Source organism: Dendrobates tinctorius, unplaced genomic scaffold (assembly GCF_039654945.1).
Source record: "Dendrobates tinctorius isolate UK_male_01 unplaced genomic scaffold, ASM3965494v1 ptg000103l, whole genome shotgun sequence".
Classification (NCBI taxonomy): domain Eukaryota; kingdom Metazoa; phylum Chordata; class Amphibia; order Anura; family Dendrobatidae; genus Dendrobates; species Dendrobates tinctorius.
In genome coordinates, this window is record NW_027361771.1 from 24,799,311 (window position 1) to 24,819,114 (window position 19,804).

Below are 19,804 nucleotides of genomic sequence, written 5' to 3' on the forward strand. Positions count from 1 at the left end.
TTGGCTGAAAGTTACAACAGGGAGCTTCACAATGCTGTGGGACTTAACGTTCCAGACAGGAGGGGGAGAGCAGTTAGGAGCAGCTGCTTTCACCCTGAATTACAAGTGTTATAAAGATAATAGAACTACACTGGCCATCTCATCTTTATAGTGTGTGAGTGCAAGAACAGTACATTATTTTTTTATGTCCCCAGAGTACCCCTTTAACATACAGTAGAATGAGATAACTTGAATTAATCCATCAATTCAATTTGTATGCTCATGGAAATAGATGCTTCCAAGTAGTGTTCTCATACATAAAATGAAACTAGATCTTTCCTGCATTTTTTAGATAGGAAAACTGATCTGGAACGTGAGTAGATTTGGACTTTTGCTCCAGTGATATAAGTAATATTCTTAATAATATTATAAATTGCATGCCCCTAAAATCAACAATAATAACTATATCAATTTTTTTTTATCTGTGTTAAATATAGATTTTTTTTTTTACAAATTGATTAAATCTAGCTGAGTGATAGTACATTTTGTAGTTATCACACTGAGCTAATAGCATGGGCTGAATATATCTTGTTTATTGTATACTGTAAAATAGCTAGATCCCAGCAGAGAATTGATAAAAGCAGCATTTATACTGTAAAGGCTTTCTCAAATTCAGAGTAGTAGAGCAAACAAATTAACACCTTGCTCATACACAAAATCTCAATGGTTATTGGAGGTTGACCATGCTGTGCACAACATAGGAAGAAGACTGGCAGCAGTCATGCATTATAATATGTTACAGAAGCTTACATACCATTTTCTACAAATACTAAAAACTTTATTTTTGAAGTGGCAAGCATAAACAAAATTGTTTTGATCTACTATGCCTTTGATGGGGAGGCATAAAAAAACAGTAACGATTCATTTTTTTCTAACTCATTCTTTAGGCTGGGTTCACACGTAGAGGAACTCTCGAGGAAATTACCGCAAGAGTTCCGGAATTCCATTCCGCGGGAAAATCGCATTTTAAATTCCTGCGATTTTCCCGCGGAAAAACTAGCATTTTGCAAGCATAATTAGCTTGCAGAATTGCTAGCGTTTTCCAAGCGATATGTAGCATCGCTTAGAGAACTGATTGACAGGTTGGTCACACTCGTCAAACATAATGTTTGACGAGTGTGACCAACTTTTTACTATTGAGGCCGCCTATGCGGCCTCAATAGTAAAAGATAGAATGTAAATAATAATAATAAAAAAAATATTGTTATTCTCACCTTCCAACGTCCCGCGCAGCCTTCCCGCCTCTCTCCACGCTCCCGGTCCCAGTAGTCCTTTGCGACAATTACCGCAATTACGTCCGTTCTCGCGGGATCGCGACATCTCGCGGTCATTCATGATGACGTCACGCGAATGACCGCGAGACGTCGCGATCCCGCGAGAACGGACGTCACCGCTCGCAAAGGCTTACTGGGACCGGGAGCGTGGAGAGAGGCGGGAAGGCTGCGCGGGACGTCGGAAGGTGAGAATAACAATATTTTTTATTTTAAATTCTATTTTTTACAGGGATATGGTACCCAAAGCCCGGAGGACAGTCTCCTCTCCTCCGGACCGTGGGTACCATCCGCAAATGTTCTGCTTACTTTTCGCATGGTGTGCACAGCCACATGCGGAAAGTAAGCAGAACAATGCATTCCTATGGGTGCGGGATCGCCGTGATTCCGCTAAATTAATGAGCATGCTGTGTTTTTTACCGCGAAGCAATTCCGCCACGGTAAAACCCGTAGCATTAGCACAGCATTGCGGAATCCCATAGGAATGCATGGGATGCCTATTTTTCACGATTTCGCGGCAAAATCGCGCGGTAAAAACTGCCGCGGAAATGCGAAAAAACGCCACATGTGAACCCAGCCTTATTGAGATTTAAAAAATAATCACAGTAGATAGTGTATAAAAAAGAGCAAACATAAATTTGTTAGGTCATGAGTAGAATTTAGCATTTTAAATGACTTTAAATTTATTAATGACTTATAGTACGATATGATTGATAATACAATTAGAATAATTATTTGTTGAATGTTTTACCGTAAAGTATTTGATAATGTGTTTTGTAAGAATATTAGTAACTGAGAAATGGCTTTTATAGAAGAATTAGGAATGTCTGATCTAGAGATGAGTGATGTGAATAAAGAATTGAAAGTAGACAGGTGACGGACCAGGTACTTGCGGTCAGCGTCTTGCGTCTAGAGAAAGAGAGGAAAATGAGAGAAAAATGTGTTACAGAGAATAGCACTTTGAATTGAGAATTGCACTTAGAATTAAAAATTTTAGATAGAATTTAAGATAGAATTGTTTGCAACATTCAAGATGAGTACCTCCTATACTTGGAAGATTAGTATAAGAAAAGTTCGTTATGCATTACAAAATTTTTGTATGTTTCTTTGCTGTCTACTTTGTTGTCTTGCAGCCCGTGGACATGCTGTGTTTAACGGGGGGTGTTGTGAGTTCATTTTCCCCTTCGTCACTGAGGTCTGGTGAACTCCCTATTCTGGTAAAGGAAGGTAATGAGCCTGATTATCAGGCACCTGAGTCTAATGATGATGACTGGCTGAGTGGAGTCACGGACTGGATATAAGGCTGCCGACGCCCTTCTGCCCTGCGGGTGATTTCTCTGTGGACTTCTAGGAAACCAGTCTGATTCCTGCTCCTCTAAAGCTAAGTTTTCTGCTTTGCCTTTTAGCATTTGTGTTTTGTTTTTGTTTGCCTTGCTTTTCTGGATTCTGCCATTCCCTGCTGGGGTGAGCTGAATCTACTTTTGCCGGTTGCTCTGTCTTCAGAATATTCCTGAGTACTGACATAGCTTTTTGAAGCCTAGCATCTTCAGGGCCTTTTTCACTGTCAGTCTGTTGGCTCTTATTTTCATAGGGTTTTTCACGGATTGCAGACAGCAGCCTTCCTGTCCTTTCCTATCTAGTTAGCTTGGGCCCCGTCTTTGCTCAGTCTATCTTTCTGTCTGTGTTGTGTTCTTTCTTCTTGCTTCACCGTCATTATATGTGGGGGGCTGCCTTTTGCTTTGGGGTCTGCTCTGGGGCAGTTTAGATTTCCCTTTCTGTCTTTAGGCTATTTAATTCTCCGGCTGTGATCGAGGGGTCTAGGGCATCGTAGGAACCCCCCACGGCTACTGCTAGTTGTGTTGATAGGTTCAGGGGTCTGCAATCCGATAGCTGCCAACCTCTCTGGTTTTCTGGACTTAGCTAGCATTTCTGTTTTTGCCTCCTACGGTGACTCAATCATAACAGAATCACCCGCCATACCGCAGATCCTAGGGTACTCAATAGCAGGAAAGAATTGTGTTTAAAAAAAAAAAAAAAAAAAGTGTGTATATTCTTTCCTCTATATCTCTGAGGCCGTAGGGGGAATTTTTTTTTTCTCTCAATGGAGATAAAGCAATTGTCTGATCGTGTGGAGCAGCTCGCTGCAGAAGTGTGGGGAATTTCCGCCTACCTTGCTCGTTCGCATGCTGTTGAACCAAAGATCCCTACACCTGATGTATTTTTTGGGGATCGATCTAAATTTTTGAGTTTCAAAAATAATTGTAAATTATTTTTTGCCTTGAAGCCTAACTCATCAGGGAGTTCCGCGCAGCAGGTTAAAATTGTCATCTCTTTGCTGCGTGGCGATCCCCAGGATTGGGCGTTTTCTTTGAAACCAGATGATCCTATTCTGACTAATGTGAACGCATTCTTTCAAGCCTTGGGGTTGTTGTATGACGAACCTAATGCTATTGATCAGGCTGAAAAGACCCTGTTGGCATTGAACCAGGGTCGAGATTCTGCAGAGTTGTACTGTCAAAAGTTCCGAAAGTGGGCGGTCTTTACTACCTGGAATGATAATGCCTTGGCTGCTCTCTTTCGGAAGGGTTTGTCAGAAGCCGTAAAAGATACTATGGTGGGATTTCCTGTTCCCTCTGGTCTGGACGATTCTATGTCATTAGCCATTCAGGTTGATCGGCGTTTACGTGAATGCAGGATTGCACGAGAGGTGTTGCCACCGGTAGAACAGACGTCTGAACCTATACAATGTGATAGAGTTTTGTCTAAGGCGCAACGTCAGGAGTTCAGGAAGGGTAATAAGCTGTGTTTTTTCTGTGGAGATGCCTCGCATATTATTTCTGTTTGTCCTAAACGAGAGAAACGCTTTACACACACGTTTTCTGTTGGTGGTGTTCAACCTAAGTTTCTTCTGGCAATTACTCTGATCTGCTCCCTGTCCACATTTTCCGCCAAGGCTTTAGTGGATTCGGGAGCAGCGCTAAACCTAATGGACTTGGATTTTGCTAAACGTTGTGGATTTCCGATGACACCTCTGCAGACGCCTATCCCTTTGAGGGGGATTGATGCTACTCCTTTGGCGAAAAATAAACCTCAGTTTTGGACCCAGGTGGTCATGCGGGTCGCCCCAGACCATCAAGAAAATTGCAGATTTTTGGTGTTACATGGTCTGCATGATGCCGTTGTTCTGGGGTTTCCCTGGTTGCAAATTCATAATCCAGTCTTGGATTGGAAATCTGTGTCTGTGGTGAGTTGGGGTTGTCGGTGTGCCTGTAGTGAGGCTCCGTTTTTTTCCATCTCTCCTCAGTCGCATGATGTTCCTGACTATTTGGCGGACTTTTATGATGTATTTAGTGAGAATGAGTCTGCGTCCTTGCCTCCTCATAGGAGTTATGACTGTGCAATTGAACTGAACCCGGGGTGTAAATTTCCCAAGGGTCGGCTCTTCAATTTATCTGTACCCGAGCACGAGGCTATGCGGTCCTATATTAAGGAGGCGTTGGAGAAGGGTCATATTAGACCATCCTCTTCACCCTTAGGTGCCGTGTTTTTTTTGTGGCCAAAAAGGATGGTTCTTTAAGGCCTTGTATTGATTATCGTGCCCTCAACAAAATTACTATTAAATATCAGTATCCGTTACCCCTGATTTCGGATCTATTCTCTAGAGTTAGAGGTGCTTGCTGGTTTACCAAGCTTGACCTCAGGGGGGCGTATAATCTTATTCGCATTAAGCAGGGGGATGAATGGAAGACGGCGTTTAATACTCCGGAGGGACATTTTGAGTACCTGGTGATGCCTTTTGGGCTCACTAATGCCCCTTCTGTCTTCCAGTGCTTCATGAACGATATTTTCCGAGACTTTGTCGATAAATTTTTGATTATCTATCTGGATGATATTTTGATCTTCTCCAAGGATTGGGATTCTCATGTGGAACATATTCGGACTGTGTTCCAGATCTTGAGGGAGAATTCCCTGTATGTCAAAGGATCAAAATGCCTTTTTGGAGTACAGAGGATTTCATTTTTGGAATTTATTTTGTCTCCATTCACTATTGAAATGGACCCGGCCAAGGTACAGGCCATTTATGATTGGGTTCAGCCCACTTCTTTGAAGGCCCTCCAGAAGTTTTTGGGTTTTACTAATTTTTATCGGAAATTTACAGCAAAATTTTCTAGTATTGCCAAGCCATTGACTGATCTGACTAAGAAGGGTGCTGATGTGTTGAATTGGTCTCCGGAGGCTGTTGCTTCCTTTCAGGAGCTGAAGCGAAGATTTACCTCCGCCCCGGTTTTGCGGCAACCTGATGTCTCACTCCCGTTCCAGGTAGAGGTGGATGCTTCTGAGATTGGTGCAGGAGCTATTTTGTCCCAAAAGGATCCTGTAACATCTAAAATGAATCCCTGTGCTTTTTTTTCCCGAAAGTTCTCTCCATCTGAACGTAACTATGATGTGGGGAATCGGGAACTGTTGGCCATGAAATGGGCATTTGAGGAGTGGAGACATTGGTTGGAGGGAGCTAAACATCAAGTTGTGGTCCTCACTGACCACAAGAATTTAATTTACCTAGAGTCGGTTAAACGCTTGAACCCTAGACAGGCTAGGTGGGCTTTGTTTTTTACACGTTTTGATTTTGTGGTCTCTTTTCTTCCTGGAACTAAGAATGTCAAGGCAGACGCCCTCTCTAGGAGCTTCTTTGCTGATTCTCCTGTGGTGACCAAGCCTGCTACCATCTTAGCCGAAGGGGTAGTTCTTTCTGCCATCTCGCCTGATTTGAGACTTGCTCTGGAAGAGTTCCAGGAGGACAAACCTGAGCGTTGTCCCAGTGGAAAGTTGTATGTTCCTGACCAGTGGAAGAAGAGAGTGATGTCTGAAGTTCATTGCTCTGCATTGGCTGGTCATCCAGGTATTTTTGGTACTAGAGATCTGGTGAGTCGCTCTTTTTGGTGGCCCACCTTGTCTCATGATGTCAGGAATTTTGTGCAGTCCTGTAGGACTTGCTCCCGGTCTAAATCTTGTTCTCGCTCTAGTGGGTTGTTGATGCCTTTGCCGGTCCCCAGGAGGCCATGGACCCATATTTCAATGGATTTCATCTCTGATATGCCGGTCTCTCAAAGAATGACTGTTATTTGGGTGATTTGTGATAGGTTCTCTAAGATGGTTCATCTTGTACCACTCCCTAAGTTGCCGTCTTCCTCTGAGTTGGTGCCCCTGTTTTTGCAACAGGTGGTTCGCTTGCACGGGATTCCTGAGAACATTGTATCTGACAGAGGAGTTCAGTTTGTGTCTAGATTTTGGAGGACTTTCTGTTCCAAGCTGGGAATTCAGTTGTGCTTCTCCTCTGCTTTTCACCCTCAGACCAATGGGAAGACAGAGAGAACAATCCAGACCTTGGAGTTGTATTTGAGATGTTTTATTTCCGCTGATCAGGATGATTGGGTTTCATTTTTGCCCTTGGCCGAATTTGCTTTAAATAATAGAGCTAGTTCTGCCACTTTGATGTCACCTTTTTTTTGTAACTTTGGGTTTCATCCTCGATTTTCTTCAGGGCAGGTGTTGCCTTCTGCCTGCCCAGGTGTTGACACTGTGGTGGAGAGAATGCACCAAATCTGGGACCAAGTGGTGGATAAGTTATCTCTCTCCCAGGAAAAGGCCCAGCGGTTTTCCAATCGACATAGGACCATTGGTCCCCAGTTTAAGATTGGTGATATGGTGTGGTTATCATCAAAAAATATTGTTATGAAGGTGGCTTCTCCTAAGTTTAAGCCTTTAAGATTTATTGGACCCTACAAGATTTTGGAGATTATTAATCCGGTCTCTTTTCGTTTGGCTCTCCCTGTCACATTTAAAATCCATAATGTGTTCCATAAGTCCTTGTTGAAGAGTTTTGTTGAACCAGTTGTTCCTGGGGTGGCACCTCCGGACCCTGTATTGGTTGAAGGTAACATGGAATATGAGGTAGAGAAAATACTGGATTCCCGTCTGGCTAGACGGAGACTCCAGTATTTGGTAAAGTGGAAGGGTTATGGTCAGGAGGATAATTCCTGGGTCTCTGCCTCTGATATTCATGCCAAAAGATTGGTGCATGCCTTTCATCGGGCTCACCCTGATCGCCCTGGTGGCGTGGTTGAGGGTTCGGTGACCCCTCCTCAAGGGGGAGGTACTGTTGTGAGTTCATTTTCCCCTTCATCACTGAGGTCTGGTGAACTCCCTATTCTGGTAAAGGAAGGTAATGAGCCTGATTATCAGGCACCTGAGTCTAATGATGATGACTGGCTGAGCGGAGTCATGGACTGGATATAAGGCTGCCGACGCCCTTCTGCCCTGTGGGTGATTTCTCTGTGGACTTCTAGGAAACCAGTCTGATTCCTGCTCCTCTAAAGCTAAGTTTTCTGCTTTGCCTTTTAGCATTTGTGTTTTGTTTTTGTTTGCCTTGCTTTTCTGGATTCTGCCATTCCCTATTGGGGTGAGCTGAATCTCCTTTTGCCGGTTGCTCTGTCTTCAGAATATTCCTGAGTACTGACATAGCTTTTTGAAGCCTAGCGTCTTCAGGGCCTTTTTCACTGTCAGTCTGTTGGCTCTTATTTTCATAGGGTTTTTCACGGATTGCAGACAGCAGCCTTCCTGTCCTTTCCTATCTAGTTAGCTTGGGCCCCGTCTTTGCTCAGTCTATCTTTCTGTCTGTGTTGTGTTCTTTCTTCTTGCTTCACCGTCATTATATGTGGGGGGCTGCCTTTTGCTTTGGGGTCTGCTCTGGGGCAGTTTAGATTTCCCTTTCTGTCTTTAGGCTATTTAATTCTCTGGCTGTGATCGAGGGGTCTAGGGCATCGTAGGAACCCCCACGGCTACTGCTAGTTGTGTTGATAGGTTCAGGGGTCTGCAATCCGATAGCTGCCAACCTCTCTGGTTTACTGGACTTAGCTAGCATTTCTGTTTTTGCCTCCTACGGTGACTCAATCATAACAGGGGGGTATGTGGCGCCCCTGAGGCTCAGTCACCACAGAGGTACTGCACCTTCTCCTAAGGTGTAGTGCCCCACCAACTAGGTAAGTTTGGAACTCCTTTCCATACTCCAACACTCGCACCCCACACACAGGATAGTTCAGCAGGACCAGATTGCAGCTCCTTGCTTAGAGGGTAGCAGAGCACCTTTCGTGGTTCCTGGCTTCGTAACATGAGATGTGCTGGGAGGTGGATGGAGTTGAGATATATAAAAGGTTGGATCAATCATGCAGCAGGCTGAGGCCTATTTGGAACAAGTAGAAAATCGGATGTTGTGTCAATGTGGAGGGAGCAGGAGACTTTGCCGTCCACAAAGCAGGGGAGCAGCTGGCATTACTGAACCCCACTAACACAGGAGCTAGTGTTTTTCTCTGTGCGGACAGCACTTCCGAGCGACAACTGGCTGCGTTGAAGCCCAGGATCAATTATGCAGCAGGCTGAGGCCTACTTGGAGCAAGTTGAAAATATGATCTAGCTTGAATGTGGAGGCAGCAGGAGATATTGCCGTCCACACAGCAGGGGAGCAGCTGACGTTACTGAACCCCACTAACACAGGAGCGACAACTGGCTGTGTTGAAGGCCAGGATCAGTCATGCAGCAGGCGGAGGCCAACTTGCAGCAAGGTTTATATAGGTTGTAGACTACAACTGATTGTAACCGTGCTCCACTTAGGCCTCTGGCTCCACTGTCTCTAGTATTTCCCCTGGCCTCCAACCCCGCCAGTTGCTGCTCTGAAGTGGCATCTGCACAATCCACACATGTTCCTGTGTTACTGGGGCTCAGTAATGTAGTAATGTGGACAGAGCAGGAGACATTGCCAGACACACATCAGGGGATCAACTGACGTGACTGAGCCCCAGTAACACAGGAACAAGTGTGGATTGTGCAGATGCCACTTCAGAGCAGCAACTGGCGCGGTTGGAGGCCAGGGGAAATACTAGAGACAGTGGAGCCAGAGGCTTAAGTGGAGCACGGTTAAAAATCAGTAGTAGTTTGATTGTGGAGGGAGCAGGAGACTTTGCCGTCCACACAGCAGGGGAGCAGCTGGTGTTTCTGAACCCCACTAACACAGGAGCTAGTGTTTTCCTCTGTGTAGAGGGCACTTCTGAGCAACAACTGGCTGTGTTGATGCCCAGGGATAACAGTTCAGGTGGTAGAAACATGAACACAACAGGAGACCTGGATACTGTTGCCAACCAATTATTTATTCTGGAAGAGGACTGGCAAATTCTGGTGAGATCCAGGCCTTGTTCATTTTCAGAAAAGTAAGCCGGTCAACGCTATCGGAGGATAGTCGCGTGCAACGGTCTGTTGGTATACCACCTGCAGCACTAAAGACGCGTTCCGATAATACACTGGCAGCAGGGCAAGCCAGCACCTCCAATTTATACTGGCTAAGCTCTGGCCATGTATCCAGCTTAGAGACCCAAAACTTGAAGGGGGAAGAGCCATCTGGGAGTACACTGACAGGGCAAGACATGTAGTCTGTCACCATCTGACGGAAATGTTGCCTCCTGCTGACTGGAGCCATCTGTGATGGTGTAGACATTTGTAGCGGACACACAAAACTTTGCCACATTTGGGCCATACTGGTCCTGCCTTGTGCTGAGGTGCTGCCTCTGCTCCCTCTTTGTGCAGAGCTTCCTCTACTGCCTCGACGCACAAAGCTGCTTTGTAAAGCACTAGCAGCACTGCTGTCGGGTGGAATGGAGAACATGATGGACTGCACCAGTGTGTCTTGGTACTCCCGCATTTTACGCTCCCGGTTCAACGGTGGTATGAGGCTTAGTAAGTTGTCCCGGTAGTGGCGGTCGTTTCTCAGGCACTGCAGCATGAAATAAACCATGTGCTGCAGACTCCCAATGTTACTATGAGCACCGCAACAGGCAGGGCGGAGTTCTCTGGAGTGGACCCTCTGAACCGTGGCACGAGGGACCCTGGACGAGCAACCAGGTGTGGCCGACCCCTATACAGGGACCGTTAGGCGCAGGTCCGGGGGTTCGAATGCCACGGTAGCCGGAACCAAGAGGGGCGGCTCGGAATGGATCCGGTAGACTGGACTGGAACAGGACAGCAAGCTGAAACCCGGGTTGGCACGGCTTGTGATGGACAGGAGGTACGGACTCGGGTAGGTAGTGCTGGAGCAGGTACGGAGACTGGACTGGAACAGGTACGGACGCAGGACTGGAACAGGTACGACCACAGGAATGGAGCAGGTGCGGACACAGGACTGGAGCAGGTGCGGACTCAGGACTGGAGCAGGTACGTACACAGGACTGGAGCAGGTAGGGACACAGGGCTGGAGCAGGTACGGACACAGGACAGGAGCTGGAGGAAACAAGACAGATTAGCACAAGGAGCCTGATGACAGGCGAGCGCATGGACCCTAAAGTGCTGTAGGAACAACAGCGGTCAGGCGCCTCCACTAAGGGAGGACGGCCTGATATAGCTGCCGCTGTGCCCCCATTGGCCCGGCGGTGCTATCGGGGCAGGGCGCCGGAGGCCGGGTCAGATGGGAAGAGCCGACCGTGGCCTACGGCGCATGCGCGAGACCCGCTGTGACGTCACCAGCCACGGGCCGCACAGAGAGGAATGCCGACGTCGGGGCTGGGAGGAGCGCGGCTGCCGGATGCGGTAAGTATGGCCGCGCGTGCTGGGGCACCTGGCGGGGAGCGTGGCAGGGGACCCGGGGGCCGAGACAACAGGGCCAGGGACCATGACAGTACCCTCCGCCTCAAGCCGCCCCCTTCAGCGGTTGGCAAAAAATCTCCTGAGAATGCGGGGGGCGTTGATGTTCTCCAGGGGCTCCCAGGATCTCTCCTCAGGACCAAAACCCTCCCAGTCAACAAGGAAAAAGGTCCTCCCTCTAACTTTCCTCATGGCAAGAATATTCCTTACCTCGAAGGTGTCATCCGAACCCACCGGCAGAGGAGCTGGAGCAGGTGAAGGATCAAACTGATTCAGGACCACAGGTTTCAGGAGAAAGACGTGGAAGATGTTCGGGATACGGAGCGAAGCAGGCAACCTCAACTTGTAGGCGACTTCATTGACTCGTTCCAGGATCTCAAAAGGACCAATGTACCGGGGGCCCAGCTTGTAAGAGAGTAGTTTCAGTCGGATGTACTTGGACAAAAGCCAGATCTTATCCCCAATGTGAAACGGTGGGGGGTCCAGCCTTCTCTTGTCTGCGTGTCTCTTCATTCGCTCGCTGGCTCTCTTGAGGGCTGCGTTGGTCTCGGACCAGATCTCAGAGAATTCCTGGAACAGGGAATTGGCTGCCGGTACCTCGGAGGCTGGGGTGACAGGAAGAGGTATGTTAGGATGTTTGCCAAGTACTACGAAAAATGGTGATTTGGTAGAGGATTTGCCAGCATGATTATTATAGGCGAACTCCGCCCATGGAAGCAGATCAACCCAGTCATCCTGAAGGGCGTTGGAGAAATGCCGACGGTATGCAGTCAGCGTCTGGTTAGTTCATTCTACTTGCCCATTGGTCTGCGGATGATAGGCAGATGAAAAATCCAAGGATATGTCCAGAAGTTTGCAAAGCGCCCTCCAAAATTTAGCCGTAAACTGTACCCCACGATCAGACACAATTCGTTGAGGAAGGCCGTGTAATCTAAAAATTTGATGAGCGAAGATCTTGGCTAAACCAGGTGTGGAAGGAAGGCCGCTTAATGGAAGGAAATGCGCCATCTTAGAAAAGCGGTCCACGACCACTAGGATCACCATACAGCCAGACGAGCGGGGCAGATCCGTGATAAAATCCATGGCGATACTTTCCCAAGGAGACTTCGGTATCGGTAAGGGAAGCAGCAGGCCAAAAGGAGAACGACGAGGTGTCTTGTTCCTTGCACAAGAGGAGCAGGAGGCGACGAAGTCTGCCACATCCTGAGGAAGAGTGGGCCACCAGTAATACCGCGTTATGAGGGCCAGGGTTTTCCCAATTCCGGCATGACCAGCCACTTTGGAGGAATGACCCCACAGAAGAACTCTCCTCCTGACGTTCTCTGGCACAAGAGTTTTGCCCGGGGGTGGAGACAGCAGCGTCAGCGGGGCCACTGTGATTATCTTCATGGGCTCGATAACATGGGAAGGTTCCTCCCCAGACTCAGTCGGCTGAAAGACCCTGGATACGGCATCGGCTTTAGTGTTCCTGTCTCCGGGGCGAAAGTGCAGCTCGAAATCAAAACGAGCAAAAAACAGGGACCATCTAGCCTGTCAAGGATTGAGCCTCTGGGCGGACTGGAGGTAGGCTAGATTCTTGTGGTCCGAATAAACAACAAATGGATGGACAGCTCCTTCCAGAAGGTGACGCCACTCCTCCAATGCCAGTTTGATGGCCAATAGCTCGCGGTCGCCAATCGAGTAGTTACACTCAGCTGGGGAGAAGGCTCTGGAGAAGAATCCACAGGGACGTAGGCGGCCCGAACCGGTTCTCTAGGATAAGACAGCCCCGGCGCCAGTCGAGGAAGCGTCCACCTCCAGCACTAAAGGTTTGCCGCTCTCTGGACGGATCAAAATGGGAGCCGTGGAAAACGCTTGTTTTAGCGACTGGAAGGCCTCTTCGGCTTCGGGTGTCCAAGAGTTAGTAGAGATCCCCTTATGGGTAAGGGCAGAGATCGGCTTGGAGAGTGTGGAAAAATGTGGAATGAATTGCCGATAGTAGTTGGCGAACCCCAAAAAACGTTGGATGGCTCTTAAGCCAACAGGACGAGGCCACTTGAGAATGGCGGAGAGTTTTTCGGGATCCATCTGCAGCCCGGCATCAGAGACGATGTAACCCAGAAATGGCAGTGAGGTCTGCTCGAACAGGCACTTCTCCATTTTGGCATATAAATGATTCTCCCGAAGACGCTGAAGAACAAGGCGGACGGTCCTCCTGTGAGATGGAAGATCCGAGGAGAAGACCAGGATGTCATCCAGGTATACTACGACACAGGAGTACAGGAGGTCCCGAAAGATTTCATTGATGAACTCCTGGAACACCGCCGGGGCATTGCACAGACCGAAGGGCATCACCAAGTACTCGTAATGACCGTCACGGGTGTTAAAGGCGGTCTTCCATTCATCGCCGGCACGGATGCGGATGAGGTTGTATGCCCGCCTGAGGTCCAAATTGGAGAAGATGCGTGCCCCTCTGAGACGGTCAAACAGCTCTGGGATAAGAGGGAGCGGGTACCGGTTCTTGATAGTGATGCTGTTCAATCCTCTATAGTCGATACAAGGGCGCAGAGAACTGTCTTTCTTTTTAACAAAGAAGAACCCGGCTCCCGCAGGAGATGAAGACTTCAGAATGAATCCCTTGGCGAGGTTCTCCGTCACGTATTCAGACATGGCTGCAGATTCTGCAGGAGACAGCGGATAGATCCTGCCCCTAGGAGGAATAGAACCAGGGATTAACTCGATCGGGCAATCGAAGGACCAATGTGGTGGAAGAACCTCCGACCCCTTCTTGTCGAAAACGTCGGCATAAGCCCAATAGGCTGAGGGAAGTCCAGAGAGCTCCTGAGGTGGGCTGGTGGGAACAACCGGATGAATGGGGTTCAGACAGCGACCATGACACGGATCTCCCCAGCGCAAGACCTCCCCGGTCGACCAGTTGAGTACCGGCTGGTGTGTCCGTATCCACGGGAGGCCAAGTAGAATGGCATGAGTCAGGTCGGGCAATACGTAGAGGGCCACTCTTTCATGGTGGAGAGCGCCGACTTGCAAGACAACCTCCTCTGTGACCGCGGTGATGGATTCCTGTAGCGGTCTACCGTCAACGGAAGCGAGAACCCGGGGGTTCTTCAGGGTGACTACGGGAATACGAGCCCTAATGAGCCCGAATCCACATAGGCCACCTCGGACCCATTCTTCTCCCCTGAAAGTAAAAGAACAGAAAGTATAAGGGCCTGAGAGGACTCATAATCACCTAGGACAGCCTCTCTTACCTGGCCTAGGTGGAAGAGTTTCCCGGTCTCTCAGGACAAGAGCGGATGAAGTGGGATGCGCTTCCACAGTAAAGACAGAGACCCTGCTCCCGTCTCTCCCTCTGACGTCTCTCAGTCATCCGGACCCGATCTACCTGCATAGGCTCGGGAGGCGGAGTATGTACAGGACCAGGCGAGCGTGGACTAAAGGGCCGACTAGTGGTCGGAGCAGGCCGAATGGGTCTCCTGTCCCTCGCTGATTCCCGGGCGCGCTCCTGGAACCAGAGGTCAATTCGAGTGGCCAGGGAGATGAGGTCCTCGAGGGTGGTAGGAGTATCCCGCCCCGCCAACTTATCCTTAATTCTGCCCGACAGCCCCCACCAAAAGGCCCCGACCAATGCCGCGTTATTCCAACCTAACTCAGAGGACATGGTGCGGAACCGAATGGCGTACTGAGCAACAGCAAGGGAACCCTGGTGGAGGTTGAAGAGTGATTCCGTAAGCGAGGCTATTCGTCCAGGCTCATCGAACACCTTGCGAAAGGTGTCCAGGAAAACCGGAATATTAGAGACCATGGGATCGTCCCTCTCCCAGAGTGGATTTAGCCAGGACAAGGTCTCTCCCTCCAGATGGGACATGATAAAGGCCACCTTGGCCCTATCGGAGGGATACTGGTGAGGCAGAAGCTCAAAATGCAAGTCACACTGGTTTAGGAACCCCCTACACTGTTTGGGGTCCCCACTGTACCGGGGTGGTTTGGCCAAGCGAGGAGAGGGAAATGGAGCGGGATTGGGGAGGGGGGCCGAGGCTGCGGCGGCGGACTGGAGGTCTCCCAGACGACTGTCTACCGAGGCCATATAGGACAAAATATGGGACTGAGCGTCCCGCTGCTGGCTCAACTCCTGCTGGAGGCCAGCCAGCTGAGCGGCATTCCCGGGATCGGCTGCCTGAAGAGCGGACAGATGGGACTCCATGGACTTCATGACCGACATGATGCGCCCCTGGTTCTCCCGTAAAAAGAGCAACTCCTTTTGACCGGGAGCTGAAATACCAGCGGGATCCATGGACTGACCGCACTGTTACTATGGGCACCGCACCAGGCAGGGCGGAGTTCTCTGGAGTGGACCCTCTGGTCCGTGGCACCGAGGGACCCCGGACGTGCAACCAGGTGTGGCCGACCCCTATACAGGGACCGTTAGGCGCAGGTCCGGGGGTTTGAATGCCACGGTAGCCGGAACCAAGAGGGGTGGCTCGGAAAGGATCCGGTAGACTGGACTGGAACAGGACAGCAAGCGGAAACCTGGGTTGGCACGGCTTGTGACGGACAGGAGGTACGGACTCGGGTAGGCAGTGCTGGAGCAGGTAAGGAGACTGGACTGGAACAGGTAGGACGCAGGACTGGAGCTGGTACGGACCCGGGACTGGAGCAGGTACGGATACAGGACTGGAACAGGTACGACCACAGGACTGGAGCAGGTGTGGACACAGGACTGGAGCAGGTGCGGACACAGGACTGGAGCAGGTATGGACACAGGACTGGAGCAGGTACGGACACAGGACTGGAGCAGGTACGGACACAGGGCTGGAGCAGGTACGGACACAGGATAGGAGCTGGAGGAAACAAGACAGATTAGCACAAGGAGCCTGATGACAGGTGAGCGCATGGACCCTAAAGTGCTGTAGGAACAACAGCGGTCAGGCGCCTCCACTAAGGGAGGACGGCCTGATATAGCTGCCGCTGTGCCCCCATTGGCCCGGCGGCGCTATCGGGGCAGGACGCCGCCAGAGGCCGGGTCAGATGGGAAGAGCCGACCACGGCCTACTGCGCATGCGCGAGACCCGCTGTGACATCACTAGCTGCGGGCCACACAGAGAGGAGTGCCGACGTCGGGGCTGGGAGGAGCGCGGCTGCCGGACGCGGTAAGTATGGCCGCGCATGCTGGGGCACCTGGCGGGGAGCGTGGCAGGGGACCCGGGGGCTGAGACAACAGGGCCAGGGACCGTGACACCCAACTGCCAAAGAAATGCTGTCTCCTGCTTGAGTCGTCATCTCTGCCTGCTCTACATCACCCCACCCTCACTGTACATACTGACCAGAGCATTGGGTACCTCCCTCTTCTGGAGAGATGTCTTCCTCCTCCATTGACTCCTCCTCATCCTCTTCACAAAGTGTCCCCTGCCTAGGCCTTTGTGAGGAATCACGCAGTGCAAACTGTCCAGAAACAGATGGCATTTGTGACTCCTCATCCTCCACCTCTTCCAAAACCTCCTCCCTTAGTGCTTGCAGTGTTTTTTGAAGCAGGCAGATAAGGGGGACAGTCGTACTGACTAGTGCATCATCTGCACTCGCCATCCACGTGGAATCATCGAAGGGGCGCAAAACGAGGCAGATGTCCTTCATAGAGGCCCACTCAGTGGTGCTGAAGTGTGACTGGCGCACAGTGCGACTTGTTTGCGCCTGATGCAGCTGGTACACCGTTACTGCTGCCTGCTTCTCACACAACCGCTCCAACATATGTAACGTTGAATTCCACCTGGTGGGTAGGTCACATATGATGCGATGTTCTGGAAGGCGTAATCGGCCCTGGAGAGCAGAAAGGCGCGATCTTGCCGTGCTGGAATGCCGCAAGTGAGCGCACTCTATGCGGACCTTGTGCAGTAGTGCATCAAGATCCGGATAGTCCCTCAGAAAGCTCTGCACGACCAAGTTCAGCACATGTGCCAGACGTGGGATGTGAGTGAGGTTGCCTAGGCCCAGAGCTGCCACCAGATTTTGGCCATTGTCACACACTACCAAGCCTGGCTGGAGATTCGCTGGCACAAACCACACGTCGCTCTCCTGCTTGATAGCATTCCAGAGCTCTTGTGCTGTGTGGTTTCGATTCCCCAAAGAAATTAATTTCAGTACGGCCCGTTGACATTTGGCCACGGCTGTGCTCATATCGGTCGTAACAGGCTCCTGCAGCGCTGTTTCTGAGGAACTTGAGGAGGAGGAGTCAATGTGTACAGACTGGATTCCTGCAATCCGTGGAGTTGGCAGAACACGTACAGTGCCACTCTCCAGATCTGTACCCAGCTCCACAACGTTGACCCAATGGGCAGTGAGGGAAAGGTATCGTCCCTGTCCATGGTTACTGGTCCACGCATCGGTGGTCAGGTGGACCTTTCTACTGATGGCATTTAGTAGCGCATGTTTTATTTTTCCCTCCACATGCTTTTGCAGGGCAGGGACGGCTTGCCTGCTGAAATAAAAGCGGCTGGGCACATTGTATTGTGGGACTGCCAATGCCATGAAGTTCCGGAAGGTGTCTGTCTCCACCAGCCTGAATGAGAGCATTTCAAGGGCCAGTAGTTTGGCAATGCCAGCATTCAGAGCCTGTGCTCGGGGATGGCTTGCCGAGTATGGCCGCCTTTTATCCCATGCCTGTGCTACCGATGGCTGTAGAGTGGCCTGGGAGTGTGAGGATGACTGGGAACGTGGTGCTGTGGGTGGAATGTCACTGGGTCTCCGGACAACAGTGCCAGAGGTTCTTCCTATGTGGCTCTGTATGTATTCTGCCAACTCCAAGGATTGCAGGAATGCAGTCTGTACATATTGAGTCCTCCTCCTACTCTAGTTCCTCGGAATCAGCACTGCGTGAGCCTGTTAGGCCAGATATGAGCACAGGTGTGGCCAAACGTCAACAGGCCGTCCTTAAATTAATTTCTTTGGGGAATCGGAGCCACACAGCACAGGAGCTCTGGAATGCCATCAAGCAGGAGAGCGATGTGTGGTTTGTGCCAGCGAATCTCCAGCCAGGTTTGGTAGTGAGTGACAATGTCCGAAATCTAGTGGCAGCTCTGGGCCTAGGCAACCTCACTCACATACCATGTCTGGCACACGTGCTCAATTTGGTCGTGCAGAGCTTTCTGAGGGACTATCCGGATCTTGATGCACTGCTGCACAAGGTTCGCCTAGAGTGTGCTCACTTGCGGCGTTCCAGCATGGCAAGATCGCGCATTGCATCTCTGCAACGCTGATTCCGTCTGCCAGAACATCGCATCATATGTGACCTCCCCACCAGGTGAAATTCAACGTTACATATGTTGGAGCGGTTGTGTGAGCAGCAGGCAGCAGTAATGGAGTACCAGCTGCATCAGGCGCAAACAAGTCGCACTGTGCGCCGGACACACTTCACCACCACTGAGTGGGCCACTATGAGGGACATCTGCCAAGTTTTGCGTGCCTTCGATGACTCCACGCGGATGGCCAGTGCAGATGATGCACTAATCAGCATGACTGTCCCCCTCATCTGTCTGCTTCAAAAAACCTTACAAGCACTAAGCGAGGAGGTTTTTGAAGAGGTCGAGGATGAGCAGTCAGAAATGCCATCTGCTTCTGGCAAGTCTGCGCAACGTGCTTCCACACAAAGGCCCAGGCAGGGGACACTTAGTGAGGAGGATGACGAGGAGTCAATGGAGGAGGAGGAACACATCTCTCCAGAGGAGGGAGGTACACAAGGCTCTAGTAGTCAGTGTGTACAGCGAGGGTGGGGTGATGCTGAGCAGGCAGAGATGCTGCCTCAAGCTGGGGACAGCGTTTCTGATCCAGTTGGCAGTCTGCAGCACATGGTTGATTTCATGCTGCAGTGCTTGTTAAATGACCGCCCCATCGCCAACATTCTCCACACGGCTGATTATTGGGTGTACACCCTCCTAGATCCTCGCTACCGGGACAATTTACAAAGCCTCATACCACAGTTGAACCGGGAGCGAAAAATGCGGGAGTACCAAGAAACACTTGTGCAGGCCATCATGTTCTCCATTCCCTCCGCAAATGTTACTGGTAGTGCTTTTCAAAGCAGCCATGTGGGTAGAGGCAGTGGAGGAAGCTCTGCACAAAGAGGTAGCAGAGGCAGAGCCGCAGGACAAGGCAAGGCCAGTATGGCCCAAATGTGGAAAAGTTTTGTGGGACCGCCACAAACGGCTACACCATCACAGACGGCTCCAGTCAGCAGGAGGCAACGTTTCCGTCAGATGGTGACAGACTACTTGTCTTGCCCTGTTAGTGTTCTCCCAGATGGCTCTTCCCCGTTCAAGTATTGGGTCTCTAAGCTGGATACATGGCCAGAGCTTAGCCAGTATGCATTGGAGGTGCTGGCTTGCCCTGCTGCCAGTGTATTATCGGAACGTGTATTTAGTGCTGCAGGTGGTGTGGTAACAGACCGTCGCACGCGACTATCCGCCGATAGTGTTGACCGGCTTACTTTTCTGAAAATGAACAAGGCCTGGATCTCACCTGAATTTGCCAGTCCTCTTCCAGAATAAATAATTGGCTGGCAACAGGATCCAGGTCTCCTGTTGTATTCATGTTTCTATGACCTGAACTTTATTTCCTGGGCTACAGCAACGCCCGTTGTTGCTCAGAAGTGCTGTCCACACAGACAAAACACTCGCTCATGTGTAAGTGGGGTTCGGTAACGTCAGCTGATCCCCTGCTGTGTGTACGGCAAACTCTCCTGCTGCCTACAACTTCTGACTACCTCTGATTTAATATGTTCTCTGATTTGCCCTCTGTCTCCCTCTGTTTTGAGTATTTCCTCC